At 48.8% G+C, this 18,650-nt stretch overlaps 1 protein-coding gene across 2 annotated transcripts in view; it reads right to left on the reverse strand.

Moving 5' to 3' along the window:
- The window catches only part of ZMAT4 (zinc finger matrin-type 4), a 367,372-nt gene extending 349,255 nt beyond the window's left edge, over nucleotides 1-18,117 (reverse strand). Inside the window, exon 1 of one of the 2 annotated variants that reach the window (XM_017537215.2) lies at nucleotides 17,951-18,116. The gene's annotated coding sequence lies outside the window, so the exon portion shown is untranslated. Of the gene's footprint in view, nucleotides 1-17,950 lie in introns of both variants that reach the window. The other variant, XM_017537226.2, reaches the window with a different exon arrangement.
- Nucleotides 18,118-18,650: the final 533 nt, after the last annotated feature.

The following is an 18,650-nucleotide window of genomic DNA, read 5'->3' on the forward strand; positions in this document are numbered from 1 at the left end:
GTGGGAGGATCACTTGAGGCTAGGAGTTCAGGACCATCCGGGGCAACATGGCCAGAAGTGAGCTCTACAAAAAAATTTTAAAAATTAGCTAGGCATGGTGGCTCTGACTTGCAGTCCCAGCTACCCAGGAGGCTGAGGCAGAGGAAGTCCTTGAACCCAGGAGTTCAAGGATTGAGCTGTGATCATGCCACTGTACTCCAGCCTGGGTAGCAGAGCAAGACCCTGTCTCTTAAGAAATAAAAATGAAATAAATGTTTCTTTCCATCCCCAAAACATTTGTTACTTCCATCTGAATCAGGGAGGAGTAAGAAATGGTTCCACACAAAGCATTCTGATAGGCTTTTAGGAAATCCACGCCAGGAAGGAATCATAGTAAAACATCCACTGCCTAAACGACTCAGAGGTGACTCGATCTCATTTTCTTTCTGTAATTTTTATTATTTGTTTTATAAAAATGAATAAAGACTCACTGTAAAATATTTGAAAACTGCAAAAAATATATATAAAGAAGAAAACAAAAATCATCCTCATGTTACCATCCAGAGACAATCTCTATTTGCATTTTGGCATATTTTATTTATATTTATGCACATAGACCTATTCCATTAACCAGTTTAGAAGATATTTCATTTTCAGCTTCATGAGCATTGTCTCACATCATTAATATGCTTGAAATGCTTTTATAGGGTAACCCAGTACTCCATTCTATGGACGTACCATAATTTACTTAACTGGTTGTCACTGCTAGGGAGGTTGATTCCAGTTTTTGAGGAAGACAGATAGCACTGCAGTAAACAATTTTGTGCATGCATATTTCCCCAAATTTCTGATTATTTCCCTAGGATAGGATCCTATAACTAAATCAAAAGGTACAGAAATCCAGCCACGCACGGCAGCTCACACCTGTAATCCTAGCACTTTGGGAGGCAGAGGCAGGCAGACCACTTGAGGTCAGGAGTTCAAGACCAGCCTGGCTAACATGGTGAAAGCCCGTTTCTATTAAAAATACAAAAAATTTGCCGGGCGTGGTGGTGTGAACCTGTAATCCCAGCTACTCCGAAGGCTGAGGCAGGAGAATTACTTGAACCCGGGAGGCAGAAGTTACAGTGAGCCGAGATCACACCACTGCACTCCAGCCTGGGCGACAATAGTCAAACTCCATCTTAAAAAAAAAAGTACAGAAATCCTAAAACCTCATCCTTTCCAGAAAGACAGCACCAATTACAGCTCGGTACCGTATCTCTGTGACACTGAGCAATGTCATCTTTAACCTTCAATAATTTTATAGCTGGAAAATGGCAACTCATTTCCATTCTAATTAACATTTTTATTATTGTTATTATTGGAATTGTTGTTGGTGATAAGTGTTTGGCTTGAATCATCACCCTTCACCACAAAATGCCTATGAGGTAGGCCATCTTGTCCTTGTTCTAACAGGAGGAAACAAGGCACAACCAAGAGACCTGCGCAAGGTCAGACCCCTAACTTCAGAGCCAGGACTCCATGCTTTGTCCAGAGACACCCACCTGACTATGACACTATGCTAATTACTCAGGGAGTTAAACATTCTTCCATGTATTTTTAGCTGTTATATTTCTCTGTCTCTGAACTACAGTAAATTTATTTTCTGTATGGAAAACACCCCCCAGCATGTTGAATGTTTTGACACTCTATGCTCGTACCGAGATTCACACATCACCCCCTAACTCCTCCTCAGCTCAGCCCAACCCAAACAACCACCCAACTCCCCACACCGTTCAGTATGACACAGCGTCTTCCCTGTAGGTTAAAACACACTTAAACTGGCTTCACGTAACTTCTTGAGACCACTTAGAATGTTCTGGAATTTACGTAAGCCTTGATTTGAAAATGTCAGTTCACTGACTGGGCATGGTTGTTCATGTCTTGTAATTTTAGTGCTTTGAGAGGCTGAGGTGGGAGGATCGTTTGAGGCCAGGAGTTCAAGATCAGTGTGAGTAACATAGAAAGGCCCCATTCAACAAAAAAAATTTAAAAACAAAAATAATTAGCTGCGTGTGGTGGCACACACCTGTGGTCATGCTACTGGGGAGGCTGAGGCAGGAGGATCACCTGAGCCCAGGAGGTCGAGGTTACAGTAAGCCATGATCACACCACTGCACTACAGCCTGGGCGAGGAGCAAGACCCTGTCTCGAAAAAGAAAAAGAAAAAAAAAAAAGGAAAAATCTCTGTTCCTAGACAAAGCAATGATACTTAGGAGCAACTGTATAGGAACTGATAACACAGACCAACTTGAAAAAACAGCTCTCCCCAAAGCCCATGCTATCGGAACACTAATTCTTTTCTTTCTAGGGGTGCAATGAGACGTTGATTGTATTTTTTCCATACAGAGATGGAACTAGCTCAACCCAACAGCTCCCATGACAATGTAGTGGTTAAGTGCATAGTCAGGCCAGCCACTCTCCATCACAGCCACTCCTCAGAAGTCTGAGGACAGGTGCCACCACCCTCCCCCATAGTGGGCAGAATCACCTGGAAGGATGAGAGCCCCAGAAACCCTGCCCTGGGCCTAATTAGGGGACACCCTTGCACCCAACATCGATCCCTATGCTGACAGCCGAAGGAAAGGTGAGGAGGGAAGGCATTTCTTTCCTTTGAAGTCACCTGCTTGTCCAAAAATTCATGCCGCAGAAAAGTTCTGCAGAATCATAAACCAGCCTTGTGGCTGCCTCAGAGCTCATTCTGCAACTCACAGCTGATCATTCACTTGATTCAGCTCAGGTTAGAGAGATGGATAGGGTTTTCCCACAAATCACTTGATTAGGATGAGAAATCTATGTTTCTGCTTTTCTGAGCATTGCAGGAATTTTGGGTTCTCTTTAAACCTGTCTCAATATTATGGTTCTAGAAGCTTTCAGAGTTTCCTTTCTAGGATTTATTTTTCTGAGGGTGCTACCCTGGCAACGCTACTTTGTTCCCCTCCAGTGTCTTTCTTCCAAAGAATGCAAACACCCTGGCCAGCAGTATTTGGGAGGAAGCGCTGGAGCTGTGACAGTCGGACACAGGTATTGCAGCTTTCTTACTAATCACCCCAGCAGCTCTGCAGCAAGCAGTGCCACAGGTCACGCCTGACCTGGCCGCCCCAGTCCCCTGGCCTGGCACACCTGGAGAGAGAACTCCTAGATGCCTGCTGCCATCACCACCACCAGCAGCGGCCTTTATCACTGGCCATAGATCCTGGAGCACCTTGCTCATTACAGGCACTATGCCAGACGCTTGAACACCTACACTCCATCTAATCCCCACGCCAGGCCTATGAGACATGTACCAGGTGGTTCAGAGCTGGGGACACTGGGACTTTGCAGCCTCCTGGACTATTGGAGTGAAGTCTGTGGAGTTACCTTGGATTAGATCAACTCCAGCTCACTACAGCTCTGTACTCTCAGATTGTCTATTTCACCTGCAAAGACCACCACGAGTCAGTTGCGAAGAAAAGATGGGTGAGTTCTCTTCCTTGCTCAGTCCTGAGCCACAGACTCCTTATTGCTGTTATCACTCTGGCACTTGACCTCACTCTCTAAGTGAACCCAGGGTGCTGGGCCCTTTGCAACAGGAAGAGTTCCCTCTCAGAGAAATTGACAGACAGAGGTTCAACTGCACATCATGAGGCCAAAGTCCTTTCAGGCTGTCCTGATGGCACGCTGACATAAACGGGTCCCTTGGCACTCTTGCTGAGGCTCCTTGGGCAAATGCTGTGTGTCCCTTCAGCCTCAGTTCCCACCCTCAGTCCCAGGCAGTGTAGCCTCCACAAAAAGTCACTCTGCCACGTATGAGACTATAGACAGTGCTGTTTTCCAAAGCCCCAAGCCAGTTTCCTTCCCTAGCAGCCCACGTGTTCCCTGGTCTGTTTTCATTTTTCTTTCCCTGTGGACATGGAAACAGAATCATTAGGTGTTCCATTCCGTCCTGGTTCACACCAGCATTTCCCTCTCCCCAGTCTACCTGGAATGTCCAGCTCCTCTCCAGCCGGTCTCTTCTTCTCCTCACTTCCCTTTCTCCCTCCCTCCTGGATGTCTGAGACAGCAAAGGATTCAACTCCCACCTTCTGAGATCCATCCTCTCATTCAAATCACATGACCCTGGGTAAGTCCCTTCTCTCCCCAAGACAGTTTCTTAATGTAAAAATTGGAGAAGGTGATCTTCCTCTCACTCCCTCCTCCCTCATAGGAAGATACTTTTAAAAACAAAGCAAAAGGTCTCAAAAGCAAAAAGCTTTAGGAGGAGATCACAAAGTGCCTCAATCTTCCCTAACTCCCCCTGAGCCCAGCCAACGGACTCTTCAGCCCTGCCACCTGCCTGATTTCTGAGGAGGGTCATTCCTCACTCCGGGCAAGCAACTCCATTTCTTTTCAATGCAATCCTACAAGAGCCACCTCAGCTGTAGCTCCAGGCCTGGAGGAATCTATGAGACTGTGTTTGAGGATCTCGATCCACGCCCTCATCTTGGCCTTATTAATTCAGTCATAACTCTCCGAGCTCACAGGGCCCCTTTTGCGGTGAAAGGCTCGAGTGACAGCACTGGACGAAACCTTTTAATTTTGATGTAGACGCTCAGCACATCTCTCTGTCACTGTCCGGCATCCCTGTCGCTCTGTGGGCAGAGGGCATTCACCTCCACGACCCGCCGGGCCAAGGTCCTCCCTGTCCTGTCCTGAAGCTTGTGATCCAGCATGCTGCTCCCTGAACAAATAAAGGCATCCAAGAGGGTCCTCACCCTGCCCCATTCACCCCGTCACACGGCCTCTGGCTACCATCTCCTCCTCCCCTGAAAGCTGGACAGAGGCCAGGCCCCACTTCCTTACCCGACTTGAGGCATTCTCACCTCCACCCCTCCACCATCACCTTTGTGCCCTGCACACTGACCCTTTTCCATCCAATACAAACATCCCGCTACTTTCCCCATTTTTAAACAAGCAACACTAGCTTTGACGCCACGCATCCCTAGAGTTGACGTTTCATTGTTTTGCATGGCTTTACAGCTCCACTCCTCCAGGAAGTTGTTTGCATGCATTATCTCCAATGCCTCTCCTTGAACCCACTCCAGGAGCCTCTCGCCTCATCCTCCACCAAAGTGCTTTCATCAGCTCACCCACGGCCTCCACACTGCTCACATGCAATCTTTAGTGCTCGCCTTACTTCTTATGCCAGCAGGGTTTGACCCAGCAGATCACTAATTCCTTCTGCAGAAATACTCTGCTTAGTTTCTGAGGCAACCTCCTCCCGGTCCACCCCCATCTCCAGGCTGCTCCTGCTGAGTCCCATTGCTGGTTCATCTTCAGTGTCCTGGATCCAAGGTCAGCAAACCTGTGGCCTGTGGGTGGATTTCCTGCTTTGTACATAAAGTTTTATTGGAACACAGTCATGCTCCTTCGTTTATATGTCCTCTATGGCTGCTTCTGTGCTGCAGCAGCAATGCTGAGTAACTGCAGTAAAGACTGTACAGCCGGTAAAGCCTAAAATATCTATGATCTGGCTCTTTAAGAAAGAGTTTGCAAACCCCAGACTAGATCTATAAATACTGCCATTCTCAGGATCCATCTTTCTACGTCCTATCTGTCTACACTCACTCCCTAGCAATCTCATAGAAACCATGAGACACTGATCACTCCCAAGGTCCTCTAGCTTAGAGCTCATCTCTGAACTTCAGACCAAAACATAGCAGTCTAGTGGGTACTTCACTTAGAGCTCCAACATCCCCCAAACAAACACTTCCTTCCACTCTACTCCTCACAATTTCTAATTTGCTCCTTCCACAGTCTTTTTCGTCTCAAGCCAAAAGCCTTGGAATCATCGTTGAGCACTAGTCTCTCAAACGCCACCTTCAACCCATCAGCAAATCCTGCCAGCTCTCCCTTCAAAACATACCCAGGATCTACCTCTCCCTTCCCACTGTCACCACCCAACCCCAGGAAGCACTCGTCTTGCCAGGACCAGTGCCTCCCAGGGCGTCTCTGCCTCCACACGGCCCCACTCCACAAGTGCTATCAACATAGCGGCCAGCGTGATCCATATATTCATTTTCACATTTGTACTTATTCATGTATTTATTTTGAGGCAGAGTCTTGTTCTGTCATCCAGGCTGGAGTGCAGTGGCACGGTCATAGCTCACTGCCGCCTCGAACTTCTGGCCTCAAGTGATCCTCCTGAGCAACCATTTTAAATCAGAGACAATGTTACTTCTTGTCTATGGCTCAAAACTCCCAGTGGTTCAAGGAAGCGTACCCTGTCCTCGCGTCTATTCCTGGCACCCCAAGTGTCTCTAGCTTCAGGGGCTACTTGGGCTGGACTACTGGTCTCCTAAATACCCACAGGGACCACCCCTCTCTGCCTTCAGGTGTCTGGCTAAGCGGCATGTATAAGTGAGACCCTCTTACTCCCTGCTCCCCTGTGGGGCGTCACGTTCCTCCCTTGCACTCATTGGCCCTTCCACAGGCTATCTTATGTGTTTGCCATCTCTCTCTCCCACTTGAATCTAAGCTCTGAGAGGCTGAGAACTGGGTCACTTTTTCCATGGCTGGATCCTCTAAGCTTACAAGTGTACCTATCAATTCTCAACAATCTGAGCAAGGAATAAGAGAGCACATAACATGTCAAAAGCTCATGTCTCCTATTAAGGAAACTGAAGAATGGGGAAGAAACGCACATTATTTGCCTCATGGAGAAATCAAAGAACAGAGCTCAAAACTCACACAGCTCCAGAGCCAGGGTGTTCCTTGCTGAAGAGACTGAAGCCAACCAGTCCCCAGTGACAAAGGGGAAATGTCGGGGAATGCCCTGCCAGCATCTTTCTTCAGACCCCTGGGGATCAGGAGGGGCAAATGCAGAAGGGGCTTCTCTGGGGGCGGACAGAGCAATGCCCCAACCGCCTCCTGCCTTCGCTCCCCCAGGCCTCCAGGGTCACACAGCTTGGAGTCCTGGCTGCAGCCCACAGCGGGTGAGTGCATGGCACAGCACAGCAGACGGCGTACAGGCTTGGAGTCAGCCACTCAGGGCACCTTGGTGAGTCTTGGCTTTCTCCTCTGTAAAATCAGGGTGATGACCAAATGCTTCAACATTTGAAAACAGCGGGCAGCCTTAGGTTCTTTTTCTTTCTTTCTGGTTTGTGTCTTATCACACCAAAGAGTATACCTCTAACTTTAAAAGACATTATGTATCGGCTTGCTCCTGTGCTGAGCACTGCTCTTAAATTTCTGAGCATCCCTTCTGGGTTCCCCAACAACTCCCCACTCTGCTCCCATTTTTCTTTCTTTTTCTTGTTGTCTTATAATTTCTCCTTTCTCTTCCCACATTCTGAAAATCTGCCTATCCTAATCTTACTACATGAATAGTAACTGCTTGAACATTTGTGGTTGGAATGATTGATTTTAAAAGCCTGTTTTGGCCAGGCATGGTGGCTCATACCTATAATCCCAGCACTTCGGGAAACCAAGGCGGGTGGATCACCTGAGGCTGGGAGTTCAAGACCAGCCTGGTCAACATGGTGAAACTTCATCTCTACTAAAAGTACAAAAATTAGCCAGGCATGGTGGTAGGCACCTGTAATTCCAGCTACTCAGGAGGCTGAGGCAGGAGAATTGCTTGAACCCAGGAGGCAGAGGTTGCAGTGAGCCAAGATCATATCACTGCACTCCAACCTGGGCAACAGAGCAAGACTTCATCTCAGAAGGAAAAAAAAAGAAAAAGAAAGAAAGCGTGTTTTCTGATTTGTAAAATAATGGTTTACTATAGGAAATTTGGAAAATATAAAAAAATTTAAAGAAATCAAAAGTCATCTGTTTCCCAAGGCATGGTAAGAACTGACAAGACAGCAAACCTCCCAATCTCCCTCTCTCTTCCTGCAGCCCCACAGAGCAATTGCATTCTCAACAGGAGCAAAGGCCAGGGAGAGGGCAGAGGGGAAAAAACAGCTCTGAGCCCCCCAGCCTCTGGGCCCCCCCTCCCTTTGGTCCTCTCACAGCCATGCGATTGCAGGTGAGATGGAGCCTGGCATGCTGGGGCGCCTCTCGCCACTGTCCCCTTCCATCTCCCCGTGGAGCCAATCTGCCCCTGAGCAGCCACAGACAGTCCATGCCAGTTCTCAGCTCCAGATCTGCACTTGCACCCAGCACGCCCCTCCTGCCTTCCATGAGGCCAGCATTCTTTAGTGCTCAGGGCTTGGGACCCTCTGCCCCCGTGAATCCTGTGAGTCCATGTTCACCTTCGCCTGCATCCGCTTTTCTCAGCACCTACACTCGACCTCAGCTGAATACACCCTTGGACCCAAAGTCATTACTTGTAACTCCTCCAGCATCTGCCAGGGCTCCACAGGGTGCTACTCCGCACCCCTCCTTCTCCAGAAACATCAGGTAGGCTAGCAAGAAGCCCTTATCGATGACAGGTAGGGCTGTATTTGCAGGCAGAAAATCTAGCTCATTCCATGCCTGGCTCTTATTCCTGCTGCCTTTAGAAATTAAGTAGAGTGGCTTTGCTTTTCCAAGCATGAGTTTCTCCCTCTGCAAAATGGGGGTGCCAGTACCTTCCCCACCCACCTCAGAGGCTTATGAATACAAAACACCATACAATGAGTTATTATTAAGATAATCAGAGCAGCAAACAGCCAGGCAGCCTACACCGCTCCTCTTCGTCCTGCCCTACTTTCAGGCAGGCCTGTCCACTTTTTCCAATTAGCCTGTGAACGGTCCAAGGGTGTGCCCATCAGAGCCGCCACCTGCTCTGCTTAGGAAAGGCACCCCGGAGCCCCCAGGTGACCCTGGCACACATCATGGAGCCAGCCAGCTGTGACTTTCACCCTGTGCAGACTGTCTCGGGCTGCCTTGAGTTTATGCACCAAAGGAAACCACAGCGGGAGAGCACACATTCAGGAAAAAAATTCACAAATGCTACACTCCATCAGGAGGGGACCCAGAGGGCCACCACGGGGCCGGGGGGGGGTGCAAAGCACCCAAACTCACTGCTGTAAATGGGATAGCTGCTACACATTCATTTGGTCTTAATTAATAAGTAGATTGAGCCAAAGACGTGGCTTCTGAGAAGGAAGGACAAAAGGAAGGAAAGGTGGCTCCACGCTTTCTTGAAGAAATCTACCACCCTCTTCTAGAGCACACGGAACCCCCAAAGTAGCCCACTCTGGATAAAGCATGGTGTGGGGCAGCACAGTGTCTTGTTTTCATACCTAGGAAAGCCACTCACTGGCTGTGACCCTGACCAAGGCATAGCCTCTTGCTCTGAGCCTCAACTTCTCTGGTTGTAAAATGAGAAGATACATGTGATACACCCCTTGAAATGCTAAGGTAGGCCTGACCACCACAGGTGACAGGGCCCGGAGGTGTGAGCGCGGCCAGGGGGAAGGAACACGGACGTTCCCTGCACAGGGACCACACACTCCGCACCCGGCTGCGGCAGACGTCCAGCCCTTTCTGATGAAGCCAGCGGCCCTGGCTGGATTTCACGGGAGCATATCTCTTCTCCCACCAGATGGACTCAGGAGGCAGGCATTTCGCATCTTAGTGAACAGCATTGCACCCAGCTTGCTACGGGGATAGTCCCTGCTTGAACGTGTGTGGTTGGAATGACCGATTTAAAAAGCGTGTCATCTAATTTATAAAATAACATGTTTACTGTAGGAAATTTGGAAAGTACAAAAAACTTTAAAGAAATCAAAAGTCATACACTTCCCAAAAGGCAGTGATACCACTATTAAGATTTTGATAATATACTCTTCTAGTTTTCAGGACTACATACACCTTTTGTTATAATTGCAATTATACTCTATTTACTTTTAAGTCTTTACTTACTTAATATATATTATTAGCATTTTCCTATATTCTTATGTATTATTCAATGTAATTTTAATAGTTCCCTTGATTTTCACTTTATGGAGGAGCCATATTATATTTAATTAATGCCTCCATGCAATGTATTCTGATAATGAATAATGCTGAAAGGAATATTCTTAATTAGAACTATTTTGTGCATCTCTATTTCCTAAGGATAAATTCCTAGAAGAGGAATTGCTTACTGGTTCAAAGGGTCTATTTTTTGAGACACGTCTCTCATAGTTCCAAATTATCTTCCCGTCAGCTAAGTCAAAAAATGCCCAATTCCCAACAACACTGGATATGATATTATCATATTTAATTTCTGCTAATGTGTTAAATGGATAACAATACCTTGTTTCATTTCACATTTTAATTATTAGTGAGGAGAGACCCTTTTACACATTTTTCTGGCCACTTATTTATTTTGTTATATGAACTGTCTACTCCCATTCTTTGCTCACTTCTCAATCAAGGAAAGGCTAATTTTTAAAAATACTTTTTGAAAAAAAGAGTAAGTCCACAACCCCCCAGAATGACCCCATTCCCCACATCTCAGCATCACCTCCACTGGAGCGTTAATTCTAACATCCAATGTAGAGCCTTCTCCTATGGTTTAAACCCATTTCCTCCCATCCCAGCTTCAGTGGGAACGCTGCTCTCTCTTTCATCTAACACCGTGACCTTTCTTTGTCACCTGTCAGCTTCTCCTCCTGGGGATGAATAATTCCTCTTCATTTTTGCCTGATCTAGTGTAACTTACGAAGTCAAAGTATCGGCCTCCTCCCTCTCCCTGGTGCGGCTGTCTTCCTGCAGGCCCTTGCCATTTCTCAGCTGGACAGCAGCAAATTACTTCTGAACTGGCCTCTTGGGCCGAGGCATGACCCCCTCCCCTTTGAGCCCCTCTCAAACCTCACCTCCACTCTTCATTTCACAACTGCTGGACCATTTTTCCTAGATGCAAATGTGAGCATGTCATTTCCTGCCTGACGCTTTTCTGCTGTTCCATGAGGCAGCAGCCCCTCTCTACCTGGTGGGCACCCACAAGCCTAGCTCCCCTTGCTCCCAAAACATGCCTCGTATGAGCAGATTCAGGAACATCCATGTCTCACCAACACACTGTGCCGATCATGCGCTAGATGGAGTCTTGCCACCGTGGCTCCCTCCTCCCCACCCTCCTCCCATCTACCTGATGGTACCTATTCAAGCCTCAGGTCCCACTCAGGTGTTCCTTGCTCCCAGAGGTTCCTCTGCCCACCCCAAATAAGGAGAATCATGATGTACCCTGCACCCAGATGTACTCTATCCACTTAATACATCTGACTATATTCCAGCAAGGTCTGTGGCATCGGAATCGAGGGCAGGGGCTGGATGTGGTGGTATGGGCTTGTAATCTCCGAGTTTTGGGAGCTGAGGTGGGAGGCTTGCTTGAGGCCAGGAGTTTGAGGCTACAGTGAACCATAATTGCACCACTGCACTCCAGCCTGGGCAACAGAATGAGACCCTGAAGATGGAAAGGGAAAGGGAAGGAAAGGAAAAAGAGAAGGAAGAAGGAAAGGGAAGGAAGAAGGTAAGGGAAAGAAGAAGAGAAGGAATGGAAAAGAAGGGAAGGAAAGGGAAGAGAAGGGAAGAAAAGGAAGAAGGGAAGGAAAGGAAGAAAGAAACTGAGGACAGAGTGGTGATCTCAGTGGAACATCACGGTGAGTGGAATGGATGTATGTGGGCACTGGGTTGACAACCCTGCCTGGCGTATCCCTCGGGTTCTCTCCATGGGCCACGTGGGTTGCTCTTCCCTCTGCAGATGAGCACTGTGGTCCTGGGTTTCCCCCCTTTCTGGGCTGACCGACTGCTCCTCTCGCATCTGCATCTTCCCAAGCTTGAGTCTGTCTCACGCCCTGGGCAGCCTGCCTGGCCCACCCAGCCCCTGGCATTCCCTGGGCCCTCTGCCCCTGAGGCGTCTCCATGCCTTGTCTCAGCCACTCTGGAAGGACACCCTGCCCTGCTACCTGAGGGGCTGATGGTCTTGCTGGACCAGTTCCTGCAGGAGAAGGACCCTCTAGTGCCTACCCATGCTGGACACAAAGGCCCAGGATGCCTTTGTTAGCACAGGGACGCCCTGGCCAGCCAGGGGCATGGGAGGGCTGTGCCCTCCCCACAGGACACTCGCTGCCAACCCTGCACTGTCCTTTTGATGCCTGGCTGAGCACTAACTTGGGTGCTTTCTTCTTTCTTCTCAGGGCTATATACAGGATGGATGTATTCTGTGGTGCTCAGTTCACCACTTTATCTTGCTTCCTACTTGGCTCAAACCAACACAAAGCAAAGGCCTCCACAGCTGGCCATGGTCTCATTCTCAAAACTGAGACTCCCTGACTTCACTGCCAGCCAGCCTTTGGGTTCAGAGCTAAGCCACCCCTCCACTGGGCCACCACGCCACCCTCCCTGAATGCCCTCACATAGTATGTTTCATTTTGTTTCGTAAGGTAACAGGTGATGTGTCTTACCCAGAGTGATCCATGCTGCGGGCCTGTCTTATTTCACGTATCCAAGGAGGAGTTTACAGAGAAATTTAAAGTCTCTCTTCCCATTGTAAGATTGAGGTTAAGTATCTCACTGCTTCCGTGTCTCTCCTCTCATCCTCTTCTGGTCTACCCATCCCCCCCTCTCAGCTCCGGTTTCTAGAACGCATTCCTGCCACCCTGGCCTCGCAGCCACACTCAGGAGCCCCCACAGGGATGGGTCAGCAGCCCCTCCCAGCCACTCAACCAGAACTAAAGAGTCATCAGAATCAACAGAGAAGCTGGTGGCATGCACGGTGTTAGTAACAGGCACTCAATAAATATTGCTTAACTGCAGGTGTCCCTGTCTTTGCCATTTGGTCACAGAGAAATTAGGAGCCTAGAGAAAGCAAATGGTCTATTCAATTTGAAAATGGGAAGAAAATGAGCTACAAAGCAAATAACACTGACTTGGGAGATGGAGAACCAGGATTCTTGTCCTCGCTGTGCTGTCAGCTCACTGTGTGACAATGCCAAGGCCTGTTACCTCTCTGGGCGTCATTTGCCACATCTAGAAGTGAAAGATTAGACTTGGTGAAAGATTCCCACACCATAGACAGGATCTGCCAGTCCAGGTGGCAGCTGGCACAAGGCAGGGTAGGGGTCTCCAGGCTCGGGGGAGCACCCCAGGTAGGCTGCACTCCTTTCTCCTTCATCCCAGGGACTCTGGTTTTCGGCCACTTCAATAGCCCCAGAGGGAAGGTGAGACTCTGGAGACACAGGTCAGGGTTCTCATCAGCATAGGGCACAGATGCCTGGACATGATGGCCCTTGACTTTCCCTCCTCACAGATCCACAGCTTCTCCCCCAGCTAAAAGCCCCTGCTTATCCATTTCCTAAAGATCAACATAGAGGCTCAACAACCTTCCCTTTTTAACATCTCTTGCTGATGGAAAATTCTTCCTCATACCTAATCTAAGTCCATCTGCTGCAATTTCTGTCTATTTTCTCTAGTTCAATCCTTGCTGGAGATGGAGAACAGCTGGTCGCCATCCTCCATATAACATCCCCTCCTAAACCAAAATCAGTTATTACATCAGCCCTCATCCTGTGTTTCTTCTGGTACAACATCCACAGCTCCTCCGAGCTGCCCTCGTGGGTTCCAGCTCTGAAAGCATCGCTGATCACTACGGCCCGTATGGGAGGATGCTCTGCAAGCTCCGATGCCTTCCAGAGCTGTAGCATCTGCAGTGGGACATAGGGCTCTGTGGCAAAATCAAGAGAGAAGGTTGGAGCAGAACGGAGCCTGTGAGAACTTAGTCCTGACCTCTGGCTCTATGTCTGAAAGAACCGAAAGTCAGAACGGGCACATAAGCACATACCCAAGGTCAACTCTGAGGCATCTAGCTCAAGTACCAGAGCCCAGATGGTAACATCACCATGCCCTGGGACACTGCAGCATGTTTTCAGCACCAGTCAGAGCAGGACCAGCCAGACCACCGTTCCCCACTCTGCTCCGTGTCCAAACTCGGTCTGCCTAATCCCACTAGCACGTGCCCGGAAATTGACTATGTACATCTTTTTTCTTTTTTCTTTCCAACTTTTTAATTCTCAGTCCAGGGGGTACATGTGGAGGTTGTTATAATGGATAAATCACATGTCGTGGGGTTTTGGTGTACAGATTATTTCATCACCCTCATAATACGCATAGTCCCTGATAGGCAGGCTTTTGATTCTCACCCTCCTCCTGCCCTCCACTCTCAAGTAGGCCCCGGTGTCTATTGTTCCCCTCTTCATGTCCGTGTGTACTCAGTGATTAGCTCCCCCTTACAAGTGAGGACATACGCACATCTTTGATTTCCTTTAAGAACTTAAATGCCTCTGAAGTGGTAACACTATTAACTGCTCACACCTTAGTATGAATGAGTAGATTTGATCCTTTCCAACTATTAATAGATGTAGGGGAACAAAGAAACTGAGTGCACAGCAGACAAATTTCCCTGCGTGCTAATGTTTCCAAGGTCAGCTCTGTGCACGGGGCTGCAGCGGGCGCTGGCCTCAGGGCAGTGGCACAGCAAGCGCTTGCACCTGGCGGGACTCCCTGGGTGCCAGACAGCACTGTGCTGAGAAGCATCTGCCCTGTCTGCCTCACGCAGGTCTGCAGGTCTGCTGCACTGCCCCAGGTGCTCTGGGGAGGTCTGCATAGAACCGAACTGGGGGAAAGGATTACCTCATTGCTCCCCCAGGTAAGGCTTCCTGGAATCCCACAATTCCTGAAGTCCCCTGGTTAACCCTTTCGGGAGTGAGGTGTGCAAGGCATCTACAAGTAGATCTCCACCCTGGGGTACCCTGAAATGACATGAAGGAAGAAACAAAAAGGAACCAGGAAAGAGTGGTACCCGTACATGTCAGATTGAGCAAGATTACTCAGGTACCTTCTTCAGTGTGAAATATCTCCCAACGGGGAAGGGAGGGAGGGGCATGGGAAGGAGTGTGAGTCGGATGAACTATTCACTCATAATTTTGGCTACGAAATTTTCCTGAATGAAAGATGAAGAGGGAAAATAACAGAGTGTGGTGAATACATTTCAGGGCCTAGGTTTCAAAACAGCCTTTACCCCACCTTGAATACACAGAAATACTGTGCTCCAGCCTCTCCAACTTTCTGAGATGTTCCAGAGGGTTTCAGATCTCCAGACACACCTTTCCCTAGGACAGGTAGGAAATTCACACATCCACAGAAAAAAACAAGGTAAAAGTGTTTCCCAGAACAACTATCACAATAGATGTACTTATGAAGATTTCCCCAAAACCACAAAATTAAATTTTAAAGTAGAAGGCAGAAAGGCTCTTCTCTGATAAAAATTTTAATATGTTTTCAATCTTATTTCAGAGGACAATTTTCTTTAAGAGAAAAATCAGCATAAAAATGACAAGATCCAAGTAGGTTGGCAAAAAGATTACTTACTGTTTACGATGAAAAGGGGTAACAGAAGGCTGACGGGGATGGAGGGACAAAGGAGTAAGGAGAGGACTTTTATTTGCCAGGTAACTCATGTGGGGCTTGGAAAAGCAGAAAGACACAACCCCTCCCCACCACAGAGGTTAAGAGAGATCCACTTTGGCCAACTGAGAAGAGGAGAAAACACTGGGTCTGTGGATGGTGCTTACCCAGGGTCCTGGCTAAAGCCATCATGTTTGATGAAATGACAAGTAACACATTTAATTTCCTGAGCATCCATGGGTCCTTGCACACACAAACAGGTGCGCAGATTCACAAGGAGCTAATCAGTCTAACACCAGCAATTAGATTCTCCAAACTGGATGGTAGCGGAGGCGCTGGGTCCCGGGTTTCACACCTCACCCCAACCAAGGTGAAGCTGTGAGGATGTTTTGCACTTTGTCAAATATTTTTCAGCTCCTAGGATCCTTTTTTTTGGTCTAAAGTTGTTATTTTAATGATCTCTGTTCCGAATGAGGAAATACAAGAAAGAGGAATGAGGGGGAGGCAGAGGGAAGGAAAGCGAGCACTCCAGCGTGTCCCATTTGTACTTTCCAAGGCCCCCTCCGCCCCCTCCCCCACACTGCCTCTTCCCTCTGTGCATGACTCACTCTTCAGGAGCTGTTTCAATTGCCTTACTTTTAATGTTTCCTATCACGATAGAAATCCAATAGATCGGCATCAATTAAAGGGAACCCCCCGTTTTGCAATCCTCAAACTCAAAGCATTTTCCAGTTTCCTTACTGCCTTCATGAAAACCAAGATGCTCTCATGTAAGATCCCCCCCTGTGCCGGGGGCTGCTTCTTCTGGGCTCCCTGGGGGCCTCGTGCCCTAGAGAAGCCACAGAGGACGAGGTCCACGACTAACCATGCCCACCAGCTGGGAAAAGTTTGGATTCCACTCCAGGTCCCCCAAATACAAAGAGATTATAATTGGCAGGGCTGCAAATTTGTTGTGCTTACTGTCAGATCCGATGTGCAGAGGAGAAAGCTGATGGTATTTTGACCAAAAAAAAGAAAAAGGCAGGGATTTTTTTAACCATTGTGAGTAGAACTTCAATAATCACAGTTCCCATCCAAAATAGCTGCCTACAGGAGGTGGAGGAGAATCTGTTGTGGCGGTTAAAGAAAATAAGAAAAAGTGAAAGGGATTTGTGGAGCTGGAGAATCAAGACTTATCTGCATCTCTGCTGAAAGGTGCCCTGAGGAAGAGGTGTCACTAGAGAATCCCACCCACAACATTCACTCTTGTTGGACTGGGAATCGAACTCCCCAGCTGCAGGTTTAACAGAAATCAAAGGGAAGAAAATCACCTGAACCCTTCAACACCCCTGAGGCTTGGAAGATCAGCCCCAGGCTATCAGCTTCGGAGTATCCCTCAGGTACGCAGCGCACCTGGTGAAGTGCAGCGGGCACACAAGCAGAAGCTGCCATCGCAGAAGAGGAAGGAAGTTCAAGACCAAGCACATTACCTGCTTCCCCATGGGGACCCTGCTTCCTAGTAACTCACCTCCCTAATACCTCCCTTTGACAGAAGCCAAAGGTGGGGGAGGTGAGAGGGGGAGAAGGGAGTTTCCCAAGGGTCTCAGAGCAAGAGAGGCCCCTGAGGTCTCTCGATTTAGAACGCTCAAGGGTGCTTCTGGGCTGAATCAGCTGCCTGCCAGGGTGAGCTGTTTTACTTCAAGAGCAGTTAGCAGAGGCAGTGTGGATGGTTTCTTCAGCACCACCTCTGCCACAAATGCACCTGTGCACCAAAACAACCTGCGCACCTACATGGAGCCAGCCCCTCCACCAGCCTCCACCTCCCAGAGCTGCGGGGATACTCAGGGCCAGGCACCCCTTCTGGGGACAAGGGTGTAAGTTCACCCGGGACCAAATCGAACTCTATCCCATTTTTTTTTTTTCAGGACACCCCAAGCCTGGAAAGTCTTCCAGAGTTTTCAGGAGGTAAGTGATTATGTGATTTCTTTTCCTCTGAGAACTGTTTTGCTGGTGTGTCACCAAGTTGCCACGCAGGTGTCCACAAGGCCAAACAGAACAGCCCTCCCACCCCCCACCCCCACCCCAGGGAATGTCTCCTTCCACCAACTAAAATGAACTGAGACAGGGCAGGGGGCAGAAGTTTGAGGAAGGACTCCATTTGAAGGTCACAATAGTTTGGGGAAGACAGATCAAGGTAATACGAAGGGGACAGACCCTATAGCGGAAAACACAAACAACCAATCACGTTTCTCGGAACCAGCCTACCCAGGATGGGTGCACCAGGAAACAGCACATCCTGGGATTCAACTTCTTTCACCCAGCACCCCCGAATCTCCACCCCAGCCCTGCAGACACCCTACCCGAAGAGCAGACCTATTTAGATAGACCTGAGCGCAGCTAATTAGGAGTAGTAAACAAGCCCATTTCCTGCCAGCGCAGAAGTTTTCCAAATTGTCCGCTTGTTTTCCTCCCAACAAAAGACAGCGATTTCCCACCTTTGTCACATTTCCTCCCAGAAACTTTTCTTTCTGCAATCCCTCCACCTAAGCTAAACTGCAAAGCCACTGGGAATGGAGACGCAGGCGCTGCACCCCCGGGACGCAGGCACAGGTACCTTTTCCGCGAAGCAGAGGGGCCGGCGCCCAGAGGCCAGCTGCCCTGCCGAGCAGTGGAGCGAAGCTGTGGGCTGGAGCACGCTGAGGATTACGCGTTCCTGTCTCTGCGACCAGACCTTTCGGCGGCGCGGACCAACTGTGCTAGCGATGCACTTAGCAATTATCTGCTGGCGCCGACGCCCCGCCCTCTGCTCTTGCGATTGGCTCTCCAGTCCCGGGCAGGACTGCATTGGTTTCAGCCGACCTCACTCATTGCTTTGGCTCCTACTATTATCTAAGCCATCAAAGGAAATAATTCCATGTTTCATTGACAACCTGTAAGGCTCTCCTCCAGTCCAAGGTGGGGGCAGGACCGGGAGGCCAGTGGAGGGAGGGGAGACGAGTAGGAAAAGGTGGGGGAGCGTGGTGGGGAGGAGGAGGTGGAGGGGAGAGGAAAAGAACGAGAAGGTGCGGGGAGTAGGAGGGCAGGAGAGAGGGAGAAAGAGAGAGAGAGAGATGGAGCTATCAAGCAATCAGATTCTTGCTCCAGCGTTTTAACTTCCACAAAGCAGAGCCCATAGCAACAATCTTCTGGCCTTATTTCTCCCCCTAACTGGTAAATGTTGCTGAGGGCAGAGAGAATGATAACCGTGGGGTGTCTGCCGGTGTGAGACAGGCTCTAGAAAGCCGAGCAAGGCTGAGGGCTGAAGGAATGGAGTA

This window comes from Cebus imitator, unplaced genomic scaffold (genome assembly GCF_001604975.1).
Source record: "Cebus imitator isolate Cc_AM_T3 unplaced genomic scaffold, Cebus_imitator-1.0 Scaffold5, whole genome shotgun sequence".
In the NCBI taxonomy this organism is placed as follows: domain Eukaryota; kingdom Metazoa; phylum Chordata; class Mammalia; order Primates; family Cebidae; genus Cebus; species Cebus imitator.